Source organism: Coregonus clupeaformis, chromosome 11, assembly GCF_020615455.1.
Source record: "Coregonus clupeaformis isolate EN_2021a chromosome 11, ASM2061545v1, whole genome shotgun sequence".
NCBI classification, from domain to species: domain Eukaryota; kingdom Metazoa; phylum Chordata; class Actinopteri; order Salmoniformes; family Salmonidae; genus Coregonus; species Coregonus clupeaformis.
The window spans coordinates 1410650-1429219 of NC_059202.1; the positions used below are offsets into that span (position 1 = coordinate 1410650).

The following is an 18570-nucleotide window of genomic DNA, read 5'->3' on the forward strand; positions in this document are numbered from 1 at the left end:
TAGCTAGCTAGCTAGCTACGAAGCTCGGTCAACACCGTCAGAGGAAGAGGTGAAACATGAAACCGTTCAACACCTGCCCACCTGTTGCACTAACGTTAGCTAGCTACCCAGTCTCCATCTCATCAAAGTTTTGCGAGCTCGACAGTCAACCTTCTCCAGAAATGAATAAAGTATTGTTCACATTGGATCGGAATGAATGGGGCTCAAATGATATGTTAATGTATAGATTGAGTAGACTATCCTTTTGAATAGGCGTTAGTTTTCAGGGGCTGCAGTGGGCCAGTGGCGCAATGGATAACGCGTCTGACTACGGATCAGAAGATTCTAGGTTCGACTCCTGGCTGGCTCGAATTTTTCCCTCATTTAACTTAGACACATAGCTGTTATGTCATGCAACACGCATACATGCGTATATATACACTACCGCTCAAAAGTTTTAGAACACCTACTCATTCAAGGGTTCTTCTTAATTTTTTACTATTTTCTACATTGTAGAATAATAGTGAAGACATCAACACTATGAAATAACACATATGGAATCATGTAGCAACCCAACAATTTCTAAGCAAATCAAAATATATTTTATATTTGAGAATTTAAAATAGCCAAACTTTGCCTTGATGACAGCTTTGCACACTCAAATCAAATTGTATTTGTCACATAGACGTGTTTAGCAGATGTTATTGTGGGTGTAGCGAAATGCTTGTGCTTCTATCGTAATATCTAACAATTTCACAACATATACCCAATACACACAAATCTAACTAAGGAATGGAATTTAAGAATATATACATATATACATACAGGAACAAGCAATGACAGAGTGGCATGGACTGAGATACTATAGAATACAGTATATACATATGAGATGAGTAATGCAAGATATGTAAACATTATGAAAGTGACTAGTGTTCAATTTCTTAAAGTGGCCAGTGATTTCAATAGGCCGCAGCAGCCTCTAATGTGCTAGTGATGGCTATTTAACAGTCTGATGGCCTTGAGATAGAAGCTGTTTTTCATTCTCTCGGTCCCAGCTTTGATGCACCTGTACTGACCTCGCCTTCTGGATGATAGCGGGGTGAACAGGCAGTGGCTTGGGTGGTTGATGTCCTTATTGATCTTTTTGGCCTTCCACTCTTGGCATTCTCTAAACCAGCTTCACCTGGAATGCTTTTCCAACAGTCTTGAAGGAGTTCCCACATATTCTGAGCACTTGTTGGCTGCTTTTCCTTCACTCTGCCGTCCGACTCATCCCAAACCATCTCAATTGGGTTGAGTTTGGAGGATTGTGGAGGCCAGGTCATCTGATGCAGCACTCCATCACTCTCCTTCTTGGTAAAATAGCCCTTACACAGCCTGGAGGTGTGTTGGGTAATTGCCCTGTTAAAAAACAAATGGTGGGAAATACACATGCAGAGATCATCCGTTCACCCACACAGTGTCTCACAAAGACACGGCGGTTGGAACCAAAAATCTCAAATTTGGACTCCAGACCAAAGGACACATTTCCACCAGTCTAATGTCCATTGCTCATGTTTCTTGGCCCAAGCAAGTCTCTTCTTATTATTGGTGTCCTTTAGTAATGGTTTCTTTGCAGCAATTCGACCATGAAGGCCTGATTCAAACAGTCTCCTCTGAACAGTTGATGTTGAGATGTCACAGCACAACTGATTGGCTCAAACGCATTAAGAAGGAAAGAAATTCCACAAATTAACTTTTAAGAAGGCACACCTGTTAATTTAAATGCATTCCAGGTGACTACCTCATGAAGCTGGTTGAGAGAATGCCAAGAGTGTGCAAAGCTGTCATCAAGGCAAAGGGTGGCTACTTTGAAGAATCTAAAATCTAAAATATATTTGGATTTGTTGAACACTTTTTTGGTTATTACATGATTCCATATGTGTTATTTCATAGTTTTGACGTCTTCACTATTATTCTACAATGTAGAAAATATTAAAAATAAAGAAAAACTCTTGAATGAGTAGGTGTTATAAAACCTTTGACCGGTAGTGTGTGTGTGTATGTGTGTGTATATATATGCAAGTTTCTCTGGTAGAAACCATTTGAACGTTGAAAATTCCAGCAGTGTGAGTAAATTGAGAAGTCCCGTATGTAATGCTGCATTCGTAACTAAGTGGGAAGTGGAAATTTACCACCATAGCGTGGACTCTAGATCAGGGATCATCAACTAGATTCAGCCGTGGGTCGTTTATTTGTAGACTGCAAATTCACCACAAGTAGCTCAAACAGATATAACATTTGAATAAAACATAATAATTTCAAACCTTGCTTACATTTGTATACGATCACATACAGTGCATTCGGAAAGTATTCAGACCTCTTCCCTTTTTCCACATTTTGTTACATTACCGCCTTATTCTAAAATGTATTAAATCATGTTTTTCACTCATCAATCTACACACAATACCCCATAATGACAGTGAAAACAGGTTTTTAGAAATGTTTGCAAATTTATTAAAAATAAACAACAGAAATACGTTATTTACATAAGTATTCTGACCCTTTGCTATGAGACTCGAAATTGAGCTCAGGTGCATCCTGTTTCCATTGATCATCCTTGAGATGTTTCTGCATCTTGATTGGAGTCCACCTGTGGTAAATTCAATTGATTGGACATGATTTGGTAAGGCACACACCTCTCTCTATAAGGTCCCACAGTTGGCAGTGCATGTCAGAGCAAAAACCAAGCCATGATGTCGAAGGAATTGTCCGTAGAGCTCCGAGACAGGATTGTGTTGAGGCACAGATCTGGGGAAGGCTACCAAAACATTTCTGCAGCATTGAAGGTCCTAAAGAACACAGTGGCCTCCATCATTGTTAAATGGAAGAAGTTTGGAACCACCAAGAATCTTCCTAGAGCAGGCCACCTGGCCAAACTGAGCAATCAGGGGAGAAGGGCGCCAGAGTTCCTCTGTGGAGATGGGAGAACCTTCCAGAAGGACAACCATCTCTGCAGCACTCCACCAATCAGGCCTTTATGGTAGAGTGGACAGACGGAAGCCACTACTCAGTAAAAGGCACATGACAGCCCGCTTGGAGTTTGCCAAAAGCCACCTAAAGGACTCTCAGACATGACAAACAAGATTCTCTGGTCTGATGAAACCAAGATCGAACTCTTTGGCCTGAATGCCAAGCGTCACGTCTGGAGGAAACCTGGCACCATCCCTACGGTGAAGCATGGTGGTGGTAGCATCATGCTGTGGGGATGTTTTTCAGCGGCAGGGACTGGGAGACTAGTCAGGATCGAGGGAAAGATGAACGGAGCAAAGTACAGAGAGATCCTTGATGAAAACCTGCTCCAGAGCGCTCAGGACCTCAGACTGGGGAGAAGGTTCACCTTCCAACAGGACAACGACCCTAATCACACAGCCATGACAACACAGTAGTGGCTTCGGGACAAGTCTCTGAATGTCCTTGAGTGGCCCAGCCAGAGCCCGGACTTGAACCCGATCTAACATCTCGAGAGACCTGAAAATATCTGTGAAACGACGCTCCCTAGCCAACCTGAGAGAGCTTGAGAGGATCTGCAGAGAAGAATGGGAGAAACTCCCCAAATACAGGTGTGCCAAGCTTGTAGCATCATACCCAAGAATACTCAAGGCTGTAATCGCTGCCAAAGGTGCTTCAACAAAGTACTGAGTAAATGGTCTGAATACTTATGTAAATGTCATATTTCCGTTTTTTATTTTTAATACATTTGCAAAAATGTCTAAATCTGTTTTTGCTTTGTCATTATGAGGTATTGTGTGTATATTGATGAGGGGGAAAAATAACAATTCCATCCTGGTAATCAGAAGGGATCAGCCAATGAATTATACTTGTGGGTGGCAGTAATTTGCCATCCTTGGCTTTACCTGTTCAACCAACACACTCTAGATGGCAGTATGCACCCGTTCAGTTTGTTTGCCAACTCATAGAAGTAGTAGAAGGGAAAAAAATGTACTACATCAAAATGGACATGCCTCAATGGCGATGCCCGTGCACTCACAGACGCCATATTGGGACATATATAAATAATATCTCTATCATTCTCTACGTTTACCACATATGATTGGGAAAAATCTATTTGAACGGCCCTCCAACTGGTAATTACTAGTGGGAAACTTGTCTATCGTCCCTGAGCTCCAAGTGGGAGGTGGGAATTTACCAGTTGTGAAGTCGTAAATACCAGTTGGATGCATTCACTTGCTTTGAACTTGTTGAGAAACGCCCAATCGGCTAATGGACAACAAGCGCTGTCAAACATCAACTAAAAGTACAGCTATCAGGCCTGTAAACCAATTATAGTGTTCAAAAACCATATTAATGGACTACTTTTTAGTTGCATTTAACTGCCAAAAATGCTGTTATTGAGGTAATTTCCTTAGTAGGTGAAGTCAGAGGTCTCCATGTGGGTGAAGTCGGAGCTCAAGGATGGTAAACACGTTTCCCACTAGTCAGGGCCGGCCCTGGAAGTTCTGCCGCTATAGGCGAGACAAACCAGGCGCCTGAAGGCTGACTTCAGTCGTCAGTTGAATGTGTTTCCTCCGACACATTGGTGCAGCTGGCTTCTGGATTAAGCGGGCAGGTGTTAAGGAGTGCGGTTTCAAATCACATTAAATAAATGTGTATTTGTCACATGCGCTCACTGTTGTATTCGGCACATGTGACAAATAACATTTGATTTAATGTGATTAACACCCGCCTGCTTAATCCAGAAGCCAGCTGCACCAATGTGTCAGAGGAAACACATTGAAGTGACGACTGAAGTCAGCCTGCAGGCACCCGGCCCGCCACAAGGAGTCACTAGAGCGCGATGAGCCAAGTAAAGCCCCCCGGCCAAACCCTCCCCTAACCCGGACGATACTTTACCGTGAAATGCTTACTTACAAGCCCTTAACCAACAATGCAGTTCAAGAAATAGAGTTAATAAAATAAAAAGTAACACAATAAAATAACAATAACGAGGCTATATACAGGGGGTACCGGTACCGAGTCAATGTGCGGGGGTACAGGTTAGTCAAGGGTAAAGTGACTATGCATAGATAATAAACAGTGAGTAGCAGCAGTGTAAAAACAAAGGTGGGTCAATGTAAATAGTCCGGGTGGCCATTTCATTATTTGTTCAGCAGTCTTATGGCTTGGGGGTAGAAGCTGTTAAGGAGCCTTTTGGACCTAGACTTGGCGCTCTGGTACCGCTTGCCGTGCAGTAGCAGAGAGAACAGTCTATGACTTGGGTGACTGGAGTCTTTGACAACTTTTGGGGCCTTCCTCTGACGCGGCCTAGTATATAAACTCAGCAAAAAAAGAAACGTCCTCTCACTGTCAACTGCATTTATTTTCAGGAAACTTAACATGTGTAAATATTTGTATGAACAAAACAAGATTCAACAACTGAGACATAAGCTGAACAAGTTCAACAAACATGTGACTAACAGAAATGGAACAAAGGGGGGGGGGGGTCAAAATCAAAAGTAACAGTCAGTATCTGGTGTGGCCACCAGCTGCATTAAGTACTGCAGTGCATCTCCTCCTCATGGACTGCACCAGATTTGCCAGTTCTTGCTGTGAGATGTTACCCCACTATTCCACCAAGGCACCTGCAAGTTCCCAGACATTTCTGGGGGGAATGGCCCTAGCCCTCACACCTCCGATCCAACAGATCTCAGACGTGCTCAATGGGGTTGAGATCCGGGCTCTTCGCTGGCCATGGCAGAACACTGACATTCCTGTCTTGCAGGAAATCACACACAGAACGAGCAGTATGGCTGGTGGTATTGTCATGCTGGAGGGTCATGTCAGGATGAGCCTGCAGGAATGGTACTACATGAGGGAGGAGAATGTCTTCCCTGTAACGCACAGCGTTGAGATTTCCTGCAATGACAACAAGCTCAGTCCGATGATGCTGTGACACACCGCCCCAGACCATGACGGACCCTCCACCTCCAAATCGATCCCGCTCCAGAGTACAGGCCTCAGTGTAACGCTCATTCCTTCGACGATAAACGCGAATCCGACTATCACCCCTGGTGAGACAACACCGCGACTTGTCAGTGAAGAGCACTTTTTGCCAGCCGTGTCTGGTCCAGCAACGGTGGGTTTGTGCCCATAGGCGACGTTGTTGCCGGTGATGTCTGGTGAGGACCTGCCTTACAACAGGCCAACAAGTCCTCAAGCCAGCCTCTCTCAGCCTATTGCAGACAGTCTGAGCACTGATGGAGGATTGTGCATTCCTGGTGTAACTCGGGCAGTTGTTGCCATCCTGTACCTGTCCCGCAGGTGTGATGTTCGGATGTACCGATCCTATGCAGGTGTTGTTATTTTTATTTCACCTTTATTTAATCAGGTAGGCCAGTTGAGAACAAGTTCTCATTTACAACTGCGACCTGGACAAGATAAAGCAAAGCAGTGCGATTAAAAACAACAACAACACAGAGTTACATATGGGATAAACAAAAACATACAGTCAATAACACAATAGAAAAATAGAGCTGGTGGCCGGGGTAGGGGTAGCCAGGTGGAAAACATGGCCAGCCGTAGAAAAATGCTTGTTGAAATTCTCGATTATCGTAGATTTATCAGTGGTGACAGTGTTTCCTAGCCTCAGTGCAGTGGGCAGCTGAGAGGAGGTGCTCTTATTCTCCATGGACTGTACAGTGTCCCAAAACTTTTTGGAGTTAGTGCTACAGGATGCACATTTCTGTTTGAAAAAGTAAGCCTTTGCTTTCCTAACTGATTGTGTATATTGGTTCCTGACTTCCCTGAAAAGTTGCATATCGCGGGGGCTGTTCGATGCTAATGCAGTACGCCATAGGATGTTTTTGTGCTGGTCAAGGCAGTCAAGTCTGGGGTGAACCAGGGGCTATATCTGTTCTTAGTTCTGAATTTTTTGAATGGGGCATGCTTATTTTAGATGGAGAGGAAAGCACTTTTAAAGAACAACCAAGCATCCTCTACTGACGAAATGAGGTTAATATCCATCCAGGATACCCGTGCCAGGTCAATTAGAAAGGCCTGCTTGCTGAAGTGTTTTAGGGAGCGTTTGACAGTGATGAGGGGTGGTCGTTTGACCGCGGACCCATTACGGACGCAGGCAATGAGGCAGTGATCGCTGAGATCCTGGTTGAAGACAGCGGAGGTGTATTTAGAGGGTAAATTAGTCAGGATGATATCTATGAGGGTGCCCATGTTTACAGATTTAGTGTTGTACCTGGTAGGTTCCTTGATAATTTGTGTGAGATTGTGGGCATCTAGTTTAGATTGTAGGATGGTCGGGGTTTTAAGCATATCCCAGTTTAGGTCACCAAGCAGTACGAACTCTGAGGATAGATGGGGGGCAATCAATTCACATTTGGTGTCCAGGGCACAGCTGGGGGCTGAAGGGGGTCTGTAGCAAGCGACAACAGTGAGACTTATTTCTGGAAAGGTGGATTTTTAGATGTAGAAGCTCAAACTGTTTGGGCACAGACCTGGATAGTTTGATAGAGCTCTGCAGGCTATCTCTACAGTAGATTGAAACTCCGCCCCCTTTGGCAGTTCTATCTAGACGGAAAATGTTGTAGTTGGGGATGGACATTTCTGAATTTCTGGTGGCCTTCCTAAGCCAGGATTCAGACACTGCTAGAACATCAGGGTTGGCGGAGTGTGCTAACGCAGCGAATAACACAAACTTAGGGAGGAGGCTTCTGATGTTAACATGCAAGAAACCAAGGCTTTTACGATTACAGAAGTCAACAAATGATAGTGCCTGGGGAGTAGGAGTGATACTGGGGGCTACAGGGCCTGGGTTAACCTCTACATCACCAGAGGAACAGAGGAGGAATAGAATAAGGATACGGCTAAAGGCTTTAAGAACTTGTCTTCTAGTGCGTTGGGTACAGAGAATAAAAAAGGGGCAGATTTCCGGGCGTTGAAGAATAGATTCAGGGCATTATGTACAGACAAGGATATGGAAGGATATGAGTACAGTAGAGGTAAACCTAAGCGTTGGGTAACAATGAAAGAGATAGCATCACTGGAGGCACCGATTGAGCCGGTCTCCGTGTGTATGGGGGGGTGGGACAAAGGAGCTATCTGAGGCAGGTTGAGCGGGACTGGGGGCTCTACAGTGAAATAGTACAATAAGAACTAACCGAAACAGCAATAGGCAAGGCATATTGACATGGGAGAGAGGCATAAAGCAATCACAGGGGTTATTATAGTGGTCCTCTGTAGCTCAGCTGGTAGAGCACAGCACTTGTAACGCCAAGGTAGTGGGTTCGATCCCCGGGACCACCCATACACAAAAATGTATGCACGCATGACTGTAAGTCGCTTTGGATAAAAGCGTCTGCTAAATGGCATATTATTATTATTATTCGAGAGAGCTAAGACAACAGCTGGTAATGGCGACGAAAGTTTGGTCTGAGGCTAAACAGATAAACAGGATGGGGTACCGTATAAAGGAACAGTCCAGCAGGCATCAGCTGTGTAGCTGAGTGATCATAAGGTCCAGTGAACAGCAATAGGTGAGTCTGGGAGTAGTTCGTTGGCTGCTACGGCACAGGCGAGCAGGAGGCACGGCTGTTGATTGCCTGTGCTAGCGGGCTGGGGCTAGCAGATGGATCCTCGTGGTTGTCGCAACGGGAAGCCCGTTGAAACCACATCAGACGATTACGTCGGCAGACCAGTCGTGATGGATCGGCGGGGCGCCGTGTCAACACTAGGAGGTCCCGTCCGGTTGACAGAGGTAGATAGCTGGGAGATGGGCCTGGCTCGAGGCTAGCTCAAGGCTAACTGGTGCTTGCTTCGGGACAGTGGTGATTAGCCAACAACAACAACAACAGCCATTCGGTTGCAGCTAGCTAGTTGCGATGATCCGGTGTTAAGGTCCAGTGATTCAGTGATTCCGGCAGAAAATCCGATATGCTCTGGGTCGATAGCGCACTGTGCATACTGGCCGATAATTGTCCAGGCTAGAGCTGGCTGGTAGGTAGTGCAGGCCACGGACAATGGTGAAGACCGCTAACGGTGGATAATAGCAAGTAGCTAGTTAGCTGGCTAGTTTCAGCCGGAGGTTCTAGATAAAAAGGTATAAAGAAATAATAGAATCCGTTCCACATTGGATGAGGCGGGTTGCAGGAAAGTATATTTAGTTAAAGGATGGAAAGTGAGATTGAGAAATATATACAAAAAACAAAAATAACAGGCTATTTACACGAGGACACTACAGAATGCACGACCGCACTGCTACGCGGACGAATTAATCCAAGATCAGCTGTCCGTCCTGTCTCCCTGTAGCGCTGTCTTAGGCGTCTCACAGTACGGACATTGCAATTTATTGCCCTGGCCACATCTGCAGTCCTCATGCCTCCTTGCAGCATGCCTAAGGCACGTTCACACAGATGAACAGGGACCCTGGGCATCTTTCTTTTGGTGTTTTTCAGAGTCAGTAGAAAGGCCTCTTTAGTGTCCTAAGTTTACATAGCTGTTACCTTAATTGCCTACCGTCTGTAAGCTGTTAGTGTCCACAGGTGCATGTTCATTAATTGTTTATGGTTCATTGAACAAGCATGGGAAACAGTGTTTAAACCCTTTACAATGAAGATCTGTGAAGTTATTTGGAAGACAGGGTCCTGAAAAAGGGACGTTTCTTTTTTTGCTGAGTTTAGGTCCTGGATGGCAGGAAGCTTGGCCCCAGTGATGTACAGGGCCGTACTCACTACCCTCTGTAGCGCCTTATGGTCAGATGCCGAGCAGTTGCCATACCAGGCGGTGATGCAATCGGTCAGGATGCTCTCAATGGTGCAGCTGTAGAATATTTTGAGGAACTAGGGACCATGCCAAATGTTTTCAGTCTCCTGAGGGGGAAAAGGTGTTGTCGTGGCCTCTTCTCAACTGTCTTGGTGTGTTTGGATCATGATAGTTTGTTGGTGATGTGGACACCAAGGAACTTGAAACTCTCGACCCGCTCCACTACAGCCCCGTCGATGTGAATGGAGGCCCTCCTTTTCCTGTAGTCCACGATGAGCTCCTTTGTCTTGCTCATGTTGAGGGAGAGATTGTTATCCTGGCACCACACTGCCAGGTCTCTGACCTCCTCCCTATAGGTTGTCTCATTGTTGTCGGTGATCAGGCCTACCACTGTTGTGTGTCATCAGCAAGCTTAATGATGGTGTTGGAGTCGTGCTTGGCCACGCAGTCGTGGGTGAACAGGAGTACAGGAGGGGACTGAGCACGCACCACTGAGGGGCCCCTGTGTTGATGATCAGCATGGCAGATGTGTTGTTGCCTACCCTTACCACCTGGGGGCGGTCCATCAGGAAGTCCAGGATCCAGTCACAGAGGGAGGTGTTTAGTTCCCGGGTCCTTAGCTTAGTGATAAGCTTTGTGGGCACTATGGTGTTGAACGCTGAGCTGAGTCAATGAATAGCATTCTCACGTAGGTGTTCCTCTTGTCCAAGTGGGAAAGGGCAGTGTGGAGTGCGATTGAGATTGCGTCATCTGTGGATCTGTTGGGGCGGTATGCGAATTGGAGTGGGTCTAGGGTTTCCGGGATGATGGTGTTGATGTGAGCCATGACCAGACTTTCAAAGCACTTCATGGCTACTGACGTGAGTGCTACGGGGCAGTAGTCATTTAGGCAAGTTATCTTCCCTTTCTTGGGCACAGGTCTACTTGAAACATGTAGGTATTCACAGACTCGGTCAGGGAGAGGTTGAAAATGTCAGTGAAGACACTTGCCAGTTGGTCAGCGCATGCTCTGAGTACACGTCCTGGTAATCCGTCTGGACCCGCAGCAATGTTTACCTGTTTAAAGGTCTTGCTCACATCGGCTACGGAGAGCGTGATCATACAGTCGTCCGGAACAGCTGGTGCTCTCATGCATTCTTCAGTGTTGCTTGCCTCAAAGCGAGCATAAAAGGCATATAGCTTGTCTGATAGGCTCCCGTCACTGGGCTGCTCGCGGCTGGGTTTCCCTTTGTAGTCCGTAATAGTTTGCAAGCCCTGCCACATCCAACGATCGCCAGAGCCGGTGTAGTACGATTCAATCTTAGTCCTGTATTGAAGCTTTGCCTGTTTGATGGTTTGTCTGAGGGCTTAGCGGGATTTCTTATAAGCGTCCGGATTAGAGTCCCGTTCCTTGAAAGCAGCAGCTCTAGCCTTTAGCTCAGTGCGGATGTTGCCTGTAATCAATGACTTCTGGTTGGGATATGTACGTACGGTCACTGTGGGGACGACGTTATCAATCTACTTATTGATGAAGCCGGTGACTGAGGTGGTATACTCATCAATGCCATTGGATGAATCCCGGAACATATTCCAGTCTGTGCTAGCAAAACAGTCCTGTAGCATAGCATCTGTGTCATCTGACTACTTCCGTATTGAACGAGTCACTGGTACTTCCTGCTTTAGTTTTTGCTTGTAAGCAGTAATCAGGAGGATATAATTATTGAGATTTGCCAAATGGAGGGCGAGGGAGGGCTTTGTATGAGTCTCTGTGTGTGGTGTAAAGGTGGTCTAGAGTTTTTTTTCCTCTGGTTGCACATGTGACATGCTGGTAGAAATTAGGTCAAGCAGATTTAAGTTTGCCTGCATTGAGCGCCACTTCTGGATGAGCATTATCTTGTTTGCTTATGGCCTTATACAGCTCATTGAGTGCGGTCTTAGTGCCAGCATCGGTTTGTGGTGGTAAGTAGACGACTAAAAAAAATATAGATAAACTCTCTTGATATATCGTGTGGTCTACAGCTTATCATGAGGTACTCTACCTCAGGCGAGCAATACCTCGAGACTTCCTTAATATTAGACATCATTCACCAGCTGTTATTGACAAATAGACACACACCACCACCCCTCATCTTACCAGAGGTAGCTGTTCTGTCCTGCGGATGCACGGAAAACCCAGCCTACTGTATATATTATCCGTGTCGTCGTTCAGCCACGACTCGGTGAAACATAAGATATTACAGTTTTTAATGTCCCGTTGGTAGGATAGTCTCGAACGGAGATCATCAAGTTTATTCTCTAGTGATTGCACGTTGGCCAATAGAACGGATGGCAGGTCATGTTTCTGAGGACTCATGACTCGACCTTCGCATTTTCCGAGCCCGTTGGGGAGTTGCAGTGATGAGACAAGATCGTAATTGGATATGACGAAATTGGGGAGAAAAAGGGGGGTATTTTAAAATATATATATTTTTAAAAATAAAGAAGTTTCAGGGAAGAATGGACAGAAATTGGCATTCTTACCATATTTCTCCAATGTCGAACTAGAGTGTCTTGTTTGCAAATAATTAAATCTTAGACATCCTTATGAATCTAAGCATGGCACTTTCAAAAGATACCTTTCCACCCAGACAGACACTCTACCGACGCAGAAAAATGTAACCTTCAACTGCTGGCTACTCATCCATTGCATAACCCAACAACAGAAGTGCTTCCCTAAAAGCTGCCTGGGTTCAAACATATTCTCTTTTTAGAAAGTGAAAAGCTCAATTAATAGGGACATAATAGCAAAGTCCATTTTTTTGTTTTCTATCAGAAAGAGAGAAAATAGAACACTTATTGAAATACTCCCTGAAATATGACTCATAGTTTATGCAACTCCCCTATCCTGACAAAATAGTTTTATCAATGGCTTTTTGTAAAATATTTCCAGTTCATTATATTCTTCCTGCCTTAAACTGTGTTGTAATAATGAACTTCCTTGCTGACAATCAAATTGACATGCTGGCCTGTTTTATTGAATTCATCACTTCTGTGATATTATGCCTCTCTGCCGCATGCAGTGGCCTTGAACGCAAACTTACCGATAACAACACTTTTTAAGGCAAGAGGTTCAAAAGCCTGTTTCCCATTGGCCCCTCTCCAATTAATGTTCATGGCCAGGCCATTTGTAAGGAGTTTTGAGATGATTCTCCACACATTTTCCAGACAGTCCCAAATATATGGTCTGAAAAACAAAAACTCGTATTTGATTAATATAATACTAATTTGAAGAAAGCTGGAATGGTACTCTGGGTCAGATTGTGGCTTGGTTGATTACTTTTCAGCAATACACGGGGGGCCAGTATAAAAAAAAAAAATATGTAATCACTAACTGTAAGTCGCTCTGGATAAGAGCGTCTGCTAAATGACTAAAATATAAAATAAAAATAAATATATAAATATAAATATAATACATGTAATGATATAATGATATCTTGTCATACCAGGTTATTTTTTAAGTCTTGATCTGAAAGTTGGCCCTCAATTCTCCTCAAGTCTTCCAGCGAGGACATTGGAAGACGAAGGTCTGTCAAATCTGGAACCTCATCCAGGGTTGATCTGTTCGCCTGGAGGTTTTGCAGCTGCAGCAAAATCAGCTTTTGCTGTTGCTTAATCATTTCTATGGAGGTTAAGTTCTCACGAAGAATTGCTGCAAAAATACAAAACAGAACACAGTTGTGTTTTATCCCTCACATTCTTTCTGTAGTTAAAGTTATAAAGGATAACAAAGACAAATATAAACAACATAATCAACACAATCACATTATAGATCAGGGGTGGGCAACTTTGATGTTGGTGGGGGCCACAATATGTACCTTACATGTAACACTTACGATCACACACTGGCTGCTGCTGTTGTTGAATGTTTGGCTCAATCCTTGTTGGCCTATCAGAATTCCCAGGTGTCTCTTCTGTCCTCTGCAGGTCTGATAACTGGTGCAGGTGGCAAACCCTTAGAGGTGTTTGACTGGCCCTTGCGTGGAAACTTTTCCTTTTGGCTCCTCATCCTCACTTTCAGTGGCACTGAATATTTGCGTATTTGTGCCCCTAATGTTAAAAATATAAGGTTATTGAACTCATAAGAATGACCAGTGAAGTAAACATATGTTGGATATTTAGGCCAACCACTGAGAAATATTTTTTTAAATCATATTTGTTATACTTGTTATACCTTCCTTTTCTCTTCATATATGCGGGGTGGTCATCCTCCTCCTCAGTCTGAAGATCAGATTGGACCACAGCCATAGGAAGCTTACGGCGAGCCTCTTCATACAGTGAGGGAAAAAAGTATTTGATCCCCTGCTGATTTTGTACGTTTGCCCACTGACAAAGACATGATCAGTCTATAATTTTAATGGTAGGTTTATTTGAACAGTGAGAGACAGAATAACAACAAAATAATCCAGGAAAATGCATGTAAAAAATGTAATAAATTGATTTGCATTTTAATGAGGGAAATAAGTATTTGACCCCTCTGCAAAACATGACTTAGTACTTGGTGGCAAAACCCTTGTTGGCAATCACAGAGGTCAGACGTTTCTTGTAGTTGGCCACCAGGTTTGCACACATCTCAGGAGGGATTTTGTTCCACTCCTCTTTGCAGATCTTCTCCAAGTCATTAAGGTTTCGAGGCTGATGTTTGGCAACTCAAACCTTCAGCTCCCTCCACAGATTTTCTATGGGATTAAGGTCTTGAGACTGGCTAGGCCACTCCAGGACCTTAATGTGCTTCTTCTTGAGCCACTCCTTTGTTGCCTTGGTCGTGTGTTTTGGGTCATTGTCATGCTGGAATACCCATCCACGACCCATTTTCAATGCCCTGGCTGAGGGAAGGAGGTTCTCACCCAAGATTTGACGGTACATGGCTCCGTCCATCGTCCCTTTGATGCGGTGAAGTTGTCCTGTCCCCTTAGCAGAAAAACACCCCCAAAGCATAATGTTTCCACCTCCATGTTTGACGGTGGGGATGGTGTTCTTGGGGTCACAGGCAGCATTCCTCCTCCTCCAAACACGGCGAGTTGAGTTGATGCCAAAGAGCTCGATTTTGGTCTCATCTGACCACAACACTTTCACCCAGTTCTCCAGCTTCTCCATTCAGATGTTCATTGGCAAACATCAGACGGCCCTGTATATGTGCTTTCTTGAGCAGGGGGACCTTGCGGGCGCTGCAGGATTTCAGTCCTTCACAGCGTAGTGTGTTTCCAATTGTTTTCTTGGTGACTATGGTCCCAGCTGCCTTGAGATCATTGACAAGATCCTCCCCTGTAGTTCTGGGCTGATTCCTCACCGTTCTCATGATCATTGCAACTCCACGAGGTGAGATCTTGTATGGAGCCCCAGGCCGAGGGAAATTGACAGTTATTTTGTGTTTCTTCCATTTGCGAATATTCGCACCAACTGTTGTCAACTTCTCACCAAGCTGCTTGGCGATGGTCTTGTAGCCCATTCCAGCCTTGTGTAGGTCTACAATCTTGTCCCTGACATCCTTGGAGAGCTCTTTGGTCTTGGCCATGGTGGAGAGTTTGGAATCTGATTGATTGCTTCTGTGGACAGGTGTCTTTTATACAGGTAACAAGCTGAGATTAGGAGCACTCCCTTTAAGAGTGTGCTCCTAATTTCAGCTCGTTACCTGTATAAAAGACACCTGGGAGCCAGAAATCTTTCTGATTGAGAGGGGGTCAAATACTTATTTCCCTCATTAAAATGCAAATCAATTTATAACATTTTTTACATGCGTTTTTCTGGAGTTTTTTGTTGTTATTCTGTCTCTCACTGTTCAAATAAACCTACCATTAAAATTATAGACTGATCATTTCTTTGTCAGTGGGCAAACTTACAAAATCAGCAGGGGATCAAATACTTTTTTCCCTCACTGTATGTGTCTAAGAGAATATTAATGTATTGTGTTTAGATTGCAGATACATATTGTTGTCTCATGAGGTTGATGTCAGTTATAAATAGTTGACTGCAAATATAACATTAACTCACCTCTAGTGTACCTGATGTTCACATCAAACAAACCCCATGTTTCATCAGGTGCTTCTTGACGTTTCACTGCCCTTGTGCAGCGTTCTGTGGATATATAAGGGGGCCAGTAGCTCATGCCATCCTGGACCCATGATGAAGGCACAATTTCGGCTCCTTCTTCTTGTTAGCCCAATTCACCAAGTAGCCTTTGAAACGGTCCATTGGACTTTCAACCTCATCGTCTACCGTCTCCTCATCACCCTCATCATCAATGTTCTCCTCAGCATCATCAACTTCACCCTGACCTCCACCTTCTCCTACACCTGCAGAATAGAATCCCGTATTATCGGCATATTCGACAGCGTTTAAGAAATATATTACCTTCAAAAGTGTTATCTTGTGATCAAGCCTTCAATGTTTTGTGATTATTGGTGTCGTAAAAATGTTAGCTAACGGGTTTGCAATTAGCAAGTTTGACATTTCATTGGAAATACTACTGTTATCAGCTTTTGATAAGCGGTTTAGCAAAAAAATACGTCACGTATTATCGGCATACGGCCCCCAGTTATTGGCCACCTTACTATTTTGTTCAATTACAAGATATATCCATTTAATTTTGTTGAAAAAAGAGACACCAACCACGTACCCGAAGTGTTTACTAGATAGTTGACTAGTTGGCTAGACTTCCGGTAAAAAATAATGATTTGCCTGTCAACTTTTCATTGCGTAGCCCGGTGCGCCCTCCTGTGGACTCTTAAAAAATGGTTCTTCACCAACATATTCAGTGTTGTAACCAAATAAAATGAGTATTAATAATTTACATCAAATACACTTTAATTTCAGTTATGTGCATTAACATAAACAATGAAAACACTGTTGGAGTTTGTGTTGCAGAGGTGCACTTGGAAAGTAAAGGAAGAAATACACAAGATGGGTTCAATAAATATATATATTATATTTTAGACATTTATTTTTTTGAACAAATAAATAATTTAATATGAACACAAACAAAACAAACAATTCAATCTCGACCTCCATCCCTATATTGTCACAAAAATCACAATAAAAATCCAGCTCCACCGCTACCTCTTGATCCCACTGCACACACCTGCAGTGGAACCAGTGCTGGCAGAAGTCACAGCACACCCATGGCACCTCGGATCTACACTCCTGAGAGGAGCTTGCAGGCGGATCACGCTCCCCGCAGCGAGCACAGCAGGTGGTGTCTTCTTTTATAAAAATATAAAAAAAATAATACAAATTGATTAATATGGTTTTGCAAAATGTAGAAGTTCTTCAACAACAATAGTAATTGATACAACTGAGAGAGCGAGAAAAACAGATTATGAAGTACCTGAGGGTGGTGTGAGATGTGACCGTTGTAGCTTTTCTCTTCCTTGTCTGTGCTGCAGTTTGAGAAAAAGTATTGTTAGACAGAGCATGTTGCATGAAAACCCTTTTCAACTTTTTTACATCAATACCTCTGGAGGAAGCTGCAGAGGTTTTGGAGGAGGTGGAGATGACTTGAGGGCTGGTGCTATGTACTGTAGATATGTGAAGATATATATATATATATATATATATATCTTTTACATTGCTGTTTTATAAAACAGATAACAAACAGTCATTTTTTCGTAATTTAACATGTGTTTACCTGTGGAGGTGGTGGTATTCAAATTGCAGGGGGCAGGGACACCAGACGAGGCTGCTATGGTGGTGTGACCAGGGGAGATGGAGGAGGCAGTTGGTCCAGAGGAGGCCGTGTTGGTAGTGACAGACATGGGGGGTGGTGTGCATTGGGGTGGTGGTGGACAAAACCGCCGACGATGGCTTGGAGGAGCTGGTGTTTGTAATGGTGGGGTTGAGGGGCCGACGATGGTGTGGCCGGGAGAGTAGGCATGTGGCCGCCTTCTGCAGCTGGGGACTCCGGCGGCTCCTACAGGTGTTGCACACTGGGAGGCACTGGCAGTGGTGATGCAGCTGTCAGGAGTGGTTCCAGCAGGGGGTCCAGCAGAGGCGATGGCGTCAATGGTCTCATCCATGGCAGCCCTCTCCTGTGCCCTCTGTGTTCTGAGGGCTGCCCGACGCTCTTTCTCCTCTGCCTCGGCCCTCTCCTTCTCACCCCTCTCCTGCCACTGGCGCGTGTATTCCTCCCCGGTGAGGCATGTGGCGACCACAGGGAGTCTTCTGTATCGGTCCAGCCGATACTTCAGGACAGTAAGGTTGTGCCCCAGGTCCTTCGCTATCAGCCCCCCTCTATTAGGGGTGCTCTTCTAGAGCTAGGGATGGGACTGGAGCAGCGGCTGGGACTGGAGCAGGGGCTGAGGGTCCTCCTGTGGTCGCTGGGGAGGAGGTGCTGATGGATGGCACAGTGCTGCTGGTTCCAGTAGAGGCGGTGTTGGGACCCGGTAGGGTCCGAGACGGCGATTAAACGGGACCCTTCAATGGCTGAAGGGTCAAAAGGGAAGAGGCCACACTTCTTAAACCCTTCCACCACATAGCGCATGTCCTTGCATCGCTGGTACGGGTAGCGGAATACTCTGGCAAATTCTGATATGTTTACCATGTAGGAGTGGTCAAAATGGCTAAGGTCTCCAGCTACCTTGGAGAACTCAGCCTTTAAAGGGCCAAAGTATGCCACGTCCAGCGGCTGCAGGACATGGGTGCAGTGTGGTGGAAGACAAAGAAGTATAACCCCTTCCCTTAGTGCTGCCGCAAGCACTTCCGGGTCCATGTGGCTCTTGTGCCCATCGAAGAGGAGAAGGAGAGGGCGCTCTTTGCATGCTTAATGAAGTGCTGAAACCACTTCCTGAACAGGTCACCGGGGAAACACTTGGGGTAGATGATAAACGG

The 18570-nt window shown here is 44.8% G+C and overlaps 1 long non-coding RNA gene and 1 other non-coding gene across 2 annotated transcripts; one reads left to right on the forward strand and one right to left on the reverse strand.

Moving 5' to 3' along the window:
• Positions 1-276: 276 nt before the first annotated feature.
• Positions 277-349, forward strand: trnar-acg. Its single transcript has one exon. It is a non-coding gene; the product is annotated as a tRNA-Arg (tRNA).
• Positions 350-6351: 6002 nt separating this feature from the next.
• On the reverse strand, positions 6352-14047 carry LOC121577355. The gene is made up of 5 exons (XR_006002612.1): positions 13922-14047; positions 13584-13797; positions 13194-13399; positions 12792-12934; positions 6352-6386 (listed from the first exon to the last, which is right to left on the reverse strand). It is a non-coding gene; the product is annotated as an uncharacterized LOC121577355 (long non-coding RNA).
• Positions 14048-18570: the final 4523 nt, after the last annotated feature.